This window comes from Delphinapterus leucas, chromosome 21 (genome assembly GCF_059928025.1).
Source record: "Delphinapterus leucas isolate spDelLeu-1000000601 "Yukka" chromosome 21, BTC_Dleu_Yukka2, whole genome shotgun sequence".
Taxonomy (NCBI): Eukaryota; Metazoa; Chordata; class Mammalia; order Artiodactyla; family Monodontidae; genus Delphinapterus; species Delphinapterus leucas.
The window spans coordinates 32,022,388-32,034,229 of record NC_143149.1 but is presented as its reverse complement, the minus strand read 5'-3'; positions in this window follow the sequence as shown (position 1 = coordinate 32,034,229).

Genomic DNA, 11,842 nt, shown 5'->3' with positions numbered 1-11,842 from the left:
TGGGAAGAATATATGAAAAATGTTTACCCACGACGGGACTCCCCCAAGGCAGTGCTGGGATGGGGACTTTCTCCTGCCCGAAGCCTTGAGGATGTAGAGCGCCCCCAGGTGCAGGTGCTGCAGGCCTGGCTCTGGAGCCAGACCCCGTGGGCTCAAAGGCTTGTTCCACCGCTTATGAGATGTGTGACTTTGAGAAAGTTACTTTTCTGGGCCCCAGTTTCCTTATCTGTAAGGGACAGTATCAGTCCTTACGTCATAGGGATTAAGTGAGGTATCTCGGCATGTGATGGAGCTGGCACCGTGCCAGGGTAGAAGGATGGTTCGAGGAGGCTTGGGGGAGAACTTCACGGGCTGACTGTTTTGTCTTCCCTCTGAGCTCTGTCCTTCCCCAGTTGCGGGGCATGGCTCACCAGGGCAAGTGCCTGCCCCAGACTCTTCAGATCCAGGGGGCAGTGTCCCGGGGGGGGGTCTCAGGGTCTGATGGGTCCAAGCATCTCACCTTAGGAGGCCTGGTGGGGTGCAGACAGAACCCTCTAGGAGGGATGGCCAGGGGCCTGGGGTGTGAAAGGTTTGGAAGGCAGGAAGAAGGAAAGGAAACTCAACTTTCGTTTAGCTCCTACGTGTGTTAGAGAATTAGACTCCATGATACGCATTATCTCCCCACCTGATGAGTGCATGTTATCATCATGAGGAGCCCGAGCAGAGCGGTTTCTACCTGCCGAGGTCACACGGAGAGTGGCTGATGGGAGAGAGACTGGGACAAGCGTCTGCGGGACACCAGAGCTCCTCCTGGGCAGTGAGGCCATGCAGTGGCTCTGGTGGCTTTAGTCACAGCACGGTCCTCGGATCCTTCAGTTACCAGGGTGGGGAAAGTGAGCTGGGTACCGTGGGGTCACCTGGATCCTTGGCGTGCGGCTCTGTGAATCGGCCAGTCGACAGGTGCAGGCAGCCTCCAGCTTCCAGCGAGGGCTTGGGGCAGCCAGGGAAGGAGAACTGCTGTGTTTGCTGATTCAGGGCAGAGTCACTTCCTCCACCTTTGCTGAAATTGCCTCTGAAACTCTGGATGCTAAAGCATCACCCTGCTTTTTTTTTCCAGGAACTATTCTTGACCACAATTCTACTGTCAGTTTGTTTTCTTGGATTGCTTCTCTTTTTCCTCCAGAAAGGGTACTGGGATCTAAGAAATAAAACAAATAAACAAAAACCTCCACGAGGTGAGAACTGTGAGCAGCGGAGTTCTGGTTAACCGAAGCATCTTGTGGAAGGTGGCTTTTGTCCCTGTCACTCAGCATCAGCTTAGTGTGTCTGTGCAGCAGGGAGAATCTGTCACTGCCAGTGACCACCGGTGACTCCCCGGTTGAGGTGACTGTGTGTCTTCTGCTGTGTGTGGCCACACTAGCTTCCGGGGTGTCAGGGCCATGGGATAAAGGGGCCCAGCAGGTGGGTCTGTATCTCATTGATTTCCTGTGGATGCAGTGGCCCTTGAAGAAGAGGATTTCATGGGACAAGGCCACTCCTGCTCTGCCTTTGCAAATTTTCTCCTCAGTGAGCCCAGGCCTGTGTGATGGATCCTGCTGAAGGGAGCACCAGGCAGCGGGGAGGGGAAGGAGGGAGCCATTGAAAGAAGGGCCTGCACGTCTAGCCTCTTCAGTGGGCCAGGCCTCTCTGGTTACTACCTAGGACGCTGGTGGTCCCCAGGGCAAAAGGCCCTTTGTTTATTGTTCCTTCCCGTGTCTTCCTTCATTCCTCCCTCCTTTCCCCCCCTCCCTTTTCCCATCCATCCATCTGTCCGCCCATCCACGTATGACACTGTACAAGACATGTGGTGGGAAATATACAAGATGAGGTCCCTGCCCTTTAAGAACCTCCAATCTAGGAAGACGGATGAGACAGAGACACACATAAAGCAAAGTAGAAGAAGAGCAGGGCCGTAGAGCAGAGCAAAAACTGCCACGAGCATTCAGGGAAGAGGTCTTGCTGATGTGGTCAGGAAGGGGGGGTGAACCTGGAGGGGGAGGCGAGGGGGTTTTAAATGATGGAGGGGATAGGATTAGCCTCTCAAGGAACAGAAACAGCAAAGGTCAAGGTTGGCAGGTGGGAAGGCTGTGGTTGTTTAGGGAAAGGGGACCCGTTTGGTTTGGCCGTGGAGTAAGGGTGCGTGGAGGTGAAGATGGCGGGATACTTTTGAGCCAGGTTGCAGAGGGCCCTGTCTTTAGGCTTTGTTGCAAGAGGTAGTCAGGATCCACGCAAGGCTTCTGGCTGGCGGTGCCTGTCCTGAGCGGTGCCGACACACAGCCGCCAGGGACAGTGGCACTGGGAGGAACTCTTCATGGCTCTTCTCGGACGCCCAGTGGGTGAGTCCACACCCACTGTCACTCCCTGACCGGGAGGGCACAGCCACTTCCCTCCTGTCCCAGCACTGCTGGCCACTCCCATTCGTGTGAGGATCCATCGTGAAAGCCCCATGAGGCACGGCCCGGTGGGTCGCCTTTATGGAAGAAAAACATTGACCAGAAGAACTTGTCAAAGAGAGGCAGAGTCTGACGCAATGAAACTTTGTCAGCGACAAAGAGAAGCATCGCTCGGTGGCTGTAAATGTCTCAGTCATGACTCCTTTTTGTAAATTTTTTTGGCTGCGCCAGGTCTTAATTGCGGCATGTGGGATCTTCATTGATGCGTGTGGGATCCAGTTCCCTGACCAGGGATCAAACCTGGGCCTGCATTGGGAGCAGGGAGTCTTAACCACTGGACCACCAGGGAAGTCCCAGGACAGTCCTTTTTTAAAAAAATTTATTTTATTGAAGTACAGTTGATCTACAGTGTTGTGTTAATTTCTGCTGTACAGCAAAGGGATTCAGTTATACACATAAACATTTGTTTTTCATAGTCTTTTCCTTTATGGTTCATCACAGGATATTGAATGTAGTTCCCTGTGCCGTACAGCAGGACCTTGTTGTTTATCCATCCTCTATATGATAGTTTGCATCTGCTAATCCCAGCCTCCCACTCCCTCCCTCCCCCACCCCTCCCCCTTGGCAACCACCAGTCATCATTGCCCTTTGAAATGAGCAGTGAGCTTACTTCTCACAATACTTTAAAGAGTGTTAAAAGGTATTTTGTCCACAAAAATTATCCCTGCCCCGCCAATGCCGTAAGTGGGTGCCATTAGGCCTTCTTTTGTTTTAAGGACGACAAGGTCCCTGGCACGTACATGCCTACCTGGGAAGGGGAAAACATGGAGATCTGTTGGGTCCCTGACCTTCAGGGTGAATGGATTCCTTAGGTCAGCAAATCTGTGTGCTGCGGCTTCTGAGTGATCAGCACCCAGGACTGGATGGGTCTGAAGTATTTTTAACAAACATGTAATGAGCTTGTCAGGTGTGCAAAGGTCTGAGCTGGAGAGCTGGAGCTGGGGAACAAAGACGAACACACCTCAGTCTCTTGCTGTAGCTGCTCAGAGGGTCCTGGAATCCGGCAAAGAAGAAGCATCACTAATGTTCTCGTTACGTTTCTCAAGGCATCACCTCCTTTAAATGCATTCATACACCCTGATGAGATAGCTACTAGGATCCTCACTATTTTAGGCTGAGGAAACATGCTCAGAAACATATATACATAGTGTTACAAATCAAATGAAGGAGATCTGGGGGATGGGCAGGAGGTGGCGAGCCTCAGGGGGCAGACTTAGCCAGACTCCAGCATCTGTGTTACAACTGCAGGGCTATGAGGTGTGAAGACCATTCTAAAACCTGACCCTAGGAGCAAGGTCAGAAGGAGAGAAACCAGTCAGACCCTGGGGCGGGAGAACAGAGCAGGTAGTTGTCAGGGCAGACCCTGAGGGTGGGCCCAGGGCGGGTGGCACTTGGTCAGGGCTCTTGGGATTTGCTCCTTTCTTCTCATCAGTAAATTCTGGGAGCAGGACCAAAAGAAGCAACGGTGGAGGCTCACCAAATCTGTGGGGTTAACTCAAGCAGACGGAGCCCGGGTCCCCTCCCCATGGGACCTGCCGGCCCCCAGATGTACTAGAGAATCAACCTAATTCCTCCACTTGGAGTCCATGATAAATTTTGATGCAGCCGAAAACGGCGTGGAGGATAAAAGCCTCCCCTGGTGGATCCCAGGATGATGCATGTGTGTGTATGTGTGTGCACTCAACCAAGCTCCCTCAGTCCCATGCAAACATGCGGGGGCCCCCTTTTCTTGGAGGTCAGTGACAGCCCAGCCTCCCATTCACAGGTTGGAGAAAGGGCGTTAATCTTCCTGACATGGCGGGGGTGGGAGAGGGGACTTGGGGGCCAGAATCCCTCAAACTGGGACATCGCTGAAAGCAGAGAGATCCTTGTCTTTGGCTGGGTGAATACGCTTTCGTTATTGAGCCCAGGACATAAAAGAAGTCAGAGAGGCTTGAAGAAAATCAAGTAGCATAACAAGAAGCAAATATCACCTCTCCCTTTTCTCCTTCCTGCTTTTTTTTGGGGGGGTGGGTGGGTAGGGTAGACACGGAGGGGACTCTGTGCCCTTGGAAGAATTTTGCAGTGTTTTCCGAGGACAGACACCTATGTTCTCAGCAGAAGGGGCAGAAAGGGCAGGCCTGGTGAAGTCTGAACTTGTGCCCGGAACATAATTCATACAGCCAACGGCTTGTACAAACAGACAAGCTGGTGAGGCCTCACCTTTCTCCAATGGAGTTCTCCTTCACCTGGATGTTCCTATCTCCCCTGTTCCTCGCTGTTCGCCTGGGCTCTGCAGCCACAGCCTGTGGGATCGGGTCCCATCCATTTGGAATGAGAGAGGCGGGATTGCGAGTGAGGGCAGGGGGAGGGGGTCAAGCACCCAGACCCATTGGTTACAGAGACTTAGGACCCTGTGCCTGCACCCTCCTGACTCATGGCTGGTGGCCCTTTCCCCACCCCCAGCTTTGCCCCAGCTCCAGGCTTCCCTCTCCCGGACTGTCCAGCCACCTCCTCTCCCACTTAGCCTAGCCCCGATGTAACCCAAGGTAGGTTCCGTCTCTTTCCTGAAGTTTCCAGCCAAGTCCAGCTAATATCAGCCCCATACAACGTAATGCCTCCGGGGCCCTCACTGCTTCACACGTGACAGTCCCGGTCCTGAGGCCTCTGCCCTCTTGCCGGGGGCTTGGAACCATCCTAACTGCATTCGGCTCTCCAGGGAAATGTCACTTCTTCAGAGAGGCCTGATCTCAGACCTTCAGAGCTAGTCACCCTGTTTGACTTTTTCCCCACAGCACTTCCCAGTTTCTTAACATCTTGCTTCCTTGTGTGTTTGTTCTTTTCTTGTCTCACTCTACTGGAAAGCCAGGCAAGGAGGCGACTTGATGCGTTGTTCACTACAGTGGTCCCAGTGCCTAGAACGATGCCGGTTTGCCAAAGGATTAGAGATGCTCAGGGCAGCAAAGCGAATGGAACAGAGGCTGGAGCGGTGCAGATCCAGGACTTGGCTTGGGGTTCTCACCTCCACGCTATGGGTGACCCTGGGCAGATCCAGCAGCCTCCCTGGGGCTGGACGGCGGCAGCCCTTCTTCCTGTGATTCCAGAGCCCTGGGTGTGGTGGGTACATTTGCGGCTCTCAGGCTTGGCCAGCAGACGTGCCTTGGCAGCCGGTGCGGTACACGCAGGGCACAGGTGCGCCCGGGGCTGCAAGGCTCTTTATGGAGCCACTGGAGCAGGCTTCGTTAGTGAGGAGAGGAAAGGGAAACAAAGGGCAACCTTCCCAATTATTAATAAGGCAGCAGCCCCATCCATCTTAATGAGACAGGGCGGAAAAAACCAGCGGCTGGGCAGTCAGTACACAATGGGATACAATAGAGACCTTGCTTTCTTTTTCGAAAGGAGGACAGAGACACAGACAAAAGGGAACAAGGAGGCCAGATTGGAACGCCGATCCGAACGTACACCTCCGCGCCCCTCGTCGAAGGAGGCCCCTGCGCTGCAGCCACAGCTGTCGGAAAAGTGCCAGGGGTCCTCTGCTGGGGCGGGATGAGGCAGCCTCTCTGGCAAGTGGGCGTGGAGCGGCACCCAGCCTAGCGAGGGCCTTCGATCCCTGGGTGCACGTGGCCCAGTGCGGACCAGTGGCAAAGGACCTGTCACCTAACGCGGGGCTCGTTTTGATGCGTTAATCTTTTCAGTTAGTAGCCCCCTTCCTCCTACCCCTACCCCCCTGGCCACTGTGCCGTGTCAAAGATATTCTGAGCCCCGCACCTGGGTCCTTCTACTCGTCAGCTGGGTGACGTTGGGCAAATTTCTTAATGTCTCACCCTCAGTTTCGTCAGAACTAACTTACCTCCCAGACTTGCTGAGGTTCTACTGCGCTCATCTGTGTATAAATGATTGTCAAAGTGTCTGACACAAAGAAGGCATTGAGTAGATCTTCACCGAGTCAGAATCTGAATCTCATCTCAGCTGGCGGACAGGCAAATGAGGTCTCCAGGAGGCTGGGCTACCTTGAGAGTGGATCTGCCTCATGTTCGCCCTGATCACTCCCCACCCAGCACGGAGTAGCTGAATGAATGACCAAAAGGCCAGAACTATAATAACTTCATCAAGACAAGAGGCTGATCGAGGGTTGGTCATGCCCTGAAAGGTGGGAAATCGTCCTTCCTTCTGGAGAATGTTCCCTGGAGTCTGGAGGCCCCACCAGCCCTGGGGTTCCCTCCCCCTCTACAGCAGGTCCCCCAGGCTGCGAGGTCCAGCTTGAGCACCGGCCACACTCTTCTCCTTCTGGTGGAAATTCTCCATCTGCAGGAGACTGTAGGAAGGAAGAAGGAAGGCAGCACACATGGGCGTCAGAACCCGGACAAGTGGGCGGCGCAGAGGCTGGCCTGGAGCCCAAAGCACTCAGGTAGGGCTGCAGAGAAGCTGGTCTCTCTAGCCACGTCTACTTAGGTCAAGGTGTCCTGGGTGGGATATGGAAAGCATTTCAATGTGGGGGGAAGGGGAGGGAAGAGGGGCAGTTGGGGGGTCTGGTGACAGGCTGCAGAGTGTCCTGGGGCTGTGCCCTGCAGGGGCCCTACAGGCAGGGCAGGAAGTTCCTGGGGAGGACGGGCCCCAGCACTCACACGCGGCCGTCCTCCACAGGAGCCAAGGCTAGATCCCAATTAGAGCCAGGATTCCTGCAGTGATGGCTGTGCGCTGCCAGCACCCTCATTAGCTTGTCAGGAAATCCCTCCAGCCTCGCAGGATCCCGCCACATGCCCAGACACGCTCCCCGATGTCCGAACCCCCGGCTCTCTGCCTCCCTTCTCTTGCTGGGTGACACCCCACTGGTGCAGCATTTCCTCAGAACAAACACCCCCAGGACTCCGCAGGAAACGCAGGTCCTCCGTGTGCGCAGGGCAGAGTTCTCACCAGCCCTCCCCTCCCGGGACACAGTCCAGTCCAAATGGGAAAGGAAAGGTGTGTTTTGCGTGGCAAGCTATTACAGGATGAATTCCTGCAGCCTGGAAAGGGCAGCTGTCAAATGCTCTCCTGATATGACAGGCATATGACCTTCCAAGGCTCCCCTCTTGGCCCCTTCCCATGGGTGGGTCACCTCCGGCAGAGCTTGTGCCATGCCTGGCAGTGGCCGGGAGGGTGGAGGGGACCAAGGCGAGTTTGCTGGGAGGGAGCTCAGAGGCCTCGCATCCCCCAGGGACCATTGCATGACCCCCGAGCCTGCTTCAAACCCTCCTCTGCTGCTGCCCAGAGTTAGAGCAGGTGGACGAAGCTCAGAGTCTCTTCCTTAGGGGATGCAGAACGCAATGGAAAGATATCCAGACTGGGCCTGGGATGCCCCGGGAGGGCAGGCAGTCCACACAAAGCAGACGGGGGTGGTGAGAGGTCTTGGGGGGCAGTGAGGAGGGCACATGCACAGGAGTGAGCAAGGATGCACAGCAAGAACCTTGCACATAGTAGGAGCTCATTAAATACCTGTTGGTTGATCGCTGGCCCCAGAGTTCTCACACCAGACTTCACTTCTGTGTGGTCTGGAAGATGCAGATATGACTCTGTATGCATCGTGAACTGGACAATGGGGGCAATTATCCCCCATGTGAGCCATCACTCACCCTGTCCCACACGAAATCTTTTGCAATAATTACCTGACATTTCAAATGAAGCAGGATTTTTAAAAACCTATGTCATTGGGACTAATATTAGAGACTCACATTGTTCCTTTTGCTGAGAAAAATAGTTAATATCTATACTTTCAATTTTTGTTCCCCCAAAGTGATATATCATCATTGTAGACATTTTAGAAAATGACGAAAAGCCAAAAGAAGATAGTTTAAATCACTTTTGATTCCAACAACCAGAGACAATGAACATTTCACTGTAGTTATTTTCAGTTTTTTAGCTGTCTTTTTTCCTTCTTTCCCTCCTTGCTTTTTTTAAATTGAAGTATAGTTGATTGACAATATTCTGTTAGTTTCAGGTGTACAGCAAAGGGATTTGTTTTTTCTTCAGATTATATTCCATTATAGGTTATTACAAGATACTGGGTATAATTCTCTGTGCTCTACAGTAAATCTTTGTTGCTTATCTATTTTATGTACAGTACTTTGTACCACTCACTTCTTTTTATTCTTTCCAGTCTTTTGGCAAAATTTGTTTTTTTTGTTTTGTTTTGTTTTTTTTTGGCGATACGCGGGCCTCTCACTGTTGTGGCCTCTCCCATTGTGGAGCACAGGCTCCGGACCCGCAGGCTCAGCGGCCATGGCTCACGGGCCCAGCCGCTCCGCGGCATGTGGGGTCTTCCCGGACCAGGGCACGAAACTGCGTCCCCTTCATCGGCAGGCGGACTCTCAACCACTGCGCCACCAGAGAAGCCCTCTGCAAAATTTGAATCATACCATAGATAGGTTTGTATCCTATATTCTCCTCATTCACTCATTCATTCATTCATCATTAGTTCATTTGTTCATTCAGCAAGTGTCTCCTTCTTGAGTGCTTTCTAGGGACAAAGGCACTGTTCTGTGAGATGCAGTTGTGAACAAAACTGATAGGAATCTCTGCCCTTGGGAAGCGTTGGTGATGGTATAGGGGGAGACAGACAATAAAATCAATGAGAAAAATATGTGGGTGTTAGAAGAGCATAAGAGGTGGGTAGGAAGATGAAGCAGGAAAAGGGGGGTGGTTGCTGTGGAGAGGCTGGGTGCAATTTAAATAGAGAAGACGCCTCCGAGCAGGTGATGTCTGGGCTGAACTGGCAGGACATATTCCCTCCCGAGATGTCCCATTTTCAATACCTAAGCTTTGGGTGCTTGAAATGACTTTCTCAGGTGCACCAAAAAATCTAGGCAAAATTCTTGTATCTTCCATATTGATAAGTGCAGTAGCAAAGAAGAAAAATGCAAAGAGAAGTGCTCAAAGCTTATGGCCGAGTCGTGCATCTTTCCCGGGGGGGATCAGAGCATGTCCACAGCAGAGAAGAGAAGGAGCTGGGAGAAGGCAGGGCTGGTGAGGGCGACACGGTAGCACCCAGTCCGCACTGCCAACCAGGTGGCTCTCTCATCTTCCCATTTGGACACAGTTGTTATAGGAATAAAAAAAGAAATCACATCAGCGGGGACTTCCCTGGGGGTCCAGTGGCTAAGACCCCAAGCTTCTAATGCAAGGGGCACGGGTTCGATCCCTGGTCAGGGTACTAAGATGCCACATGCCGCGCGGCGCGGCCAAAAAATTACAAAAAACAAAAAAAAAACAAAGTCACCTCAAAACAGCTGTATCTCTGGTGGTGGCTTTGCTGTTTCCACATTCATCTTTTCACACCGATCTTTTTCACACCGATCTTTTTCACACTGATCTTTGCTGGTTATAATCATCACTAATATTTGCCCTGGGCTTCTGGGTTTTCTGGTGTTTTCAGAGCTCCTAATGCAGTATGAGATGTAAAGTAAAGGAGGCATGGTCAGAGTTTTCTTTCTACATAAAGTTTCAAGGTTTGAAGGGGTCTAGAGCCTAAATCGCCCAACTGCCTTACAAATTAAGGCCCTGAGGCTCAGAGAGACCGAGAGGTAGGTCCCTCTGCTCGGTCGGGCTGGAAAACTAGACTCCTAACATCGCAGAGTTGATGTTATTACGGCACCGCCCCCTCCCAGAAGCCCAGCTGGCTTTCCCTAAATAAAACTCGCAGTACTCCCTCCCAGAAGCCCAGCTGGCTTTCCCTAAATAAAACTCGCAATACTTAAGATTGTTCTGGAGTTAACCACTGGTACCAGGACTCTCAAATTAAACAGAGAATCTGCCTTGCCTGTGTTCAGGGTGGCAGCGTGGTCACCTGTCTCAGGAGCAGCGTGGCTCTGACCAGGATGGGGATGGGCCTGGCTGGCTGGTGTCAGCTGCTGGGCCATTTCTTGGCCACTGGGATGCTTTGAGAGTGGGTCCCAGGAAGTAGCCTGGGCTGGTGCCCATTAGCCAACCCCTTCTGAAGCCCTGAATATGGACTTTGTCTGGCGGCCTCCATTCTGCTCCGAATGGACTAAAGCCAGTCATTTGGCAAAAATCAGCTCAGTGGCCGCCATTGTTCTTAAAGAGGCAGAGCTGAAAGGGCTGTGGGACTAATGTATTCTATTGTGCCCCTTGGGCTGGCCTCTGAGCGTGGGGAGAGGGCTGCATTCCACAGACGCCCCTCCCCCAGAGCTGGAGCTGCTCAGGCAGCCTTTGGGGCCATGGGTGCCTCACCTCCCAGGGAAAATCGGGGGGGGGAGACACCCCATTTGGAACCCCTCGGGTGGAAAGAAAGGGTCTTGAGAGCAGCTTATGGCAGAGGAAGCGAGCCAGGGATGGGAGTGGAAAGGTGGGGAGCTTCCACGGAACCAGGCACATCACCCTGGTGGTCCAGCCCTGTCTCCCTCACCCCTGCTCTGCAGGGCACAGTCACCAATCAAGCAGCCCCTTCTCCTCTGCAATCCATTTCCCATCAAGAACATTCCACCTCCGAGGACAAGAGGGGTCACCGGATTTGTTTTGAGCTGTCTACAGATCTCTGGTTCCAAGGTCAGTTATGCCCGAAGCAAGAGAAATATGATGTGTGAAAGATAAGGAGGGAAGGGCTTGGAGACGGAGAGCCTGGGCTGACACATTTATCATATATGCCCTTTTAAGCACAGAGAAGGGGTCTGTGTGAGTCTGGGGAGACTACCTCTGGTTCCCTGTGTTTTTGCAAAGCTGGGCCTCCATCCCAGGCTTCCCCTCACTTTGGAGGGCTAGAAAGGACCTCAGCCAGGGGAGGAAGGAGGCAACGCAGGGTGTGGTCCGCTGGTTTAGGTCTTTCCTAACAAAACAGAGGTTTGGAAGTGTGATTCCTCTGGACTTCAGCACCACCTGGTTCTTCCTCCCTGCCACCCCCTTTAATCTTTTACAAGTGTACTTATTCTCGTGACAGCAACCATTCAACCTTTGGGGACGGTATCACGAGGCTGAGAGCCTCCTTGTTTAGGATAGTCGGGGGTGGACAAAATGATGGCATGGGGAGAGAGAGAGAGAGAGAGACTTGTCTCCCAGCTTGACAGAACGATGGACCTGAGGAAGATGGGGTCTCTGTGTGCTGCAAACCACAGTGGGGGTGAGGCGGGGTTCTGGGGGGCTTGTTCTGGGGCCGAGTTCCTAGCATGTCCCTTGGTTTCCCTGAGTTGCTGGACAATAGGTGGGCAGATGCAGCTCCAGGATAAAGCATGTTGTCCTGACAGAGTGTGACAGCTCATCACCCACGCTCTTCCTACCACCACTCCCCCCAACTTTGCTCTGCATACACTGGCCCCCTCAGCCGTCTCTGATGTGTGTCTTTCTTTCCCATCTCTACGGTTTTAGGGGTCTGGGGGTACCTCTTAGAAGACCTCTCTTCCCCA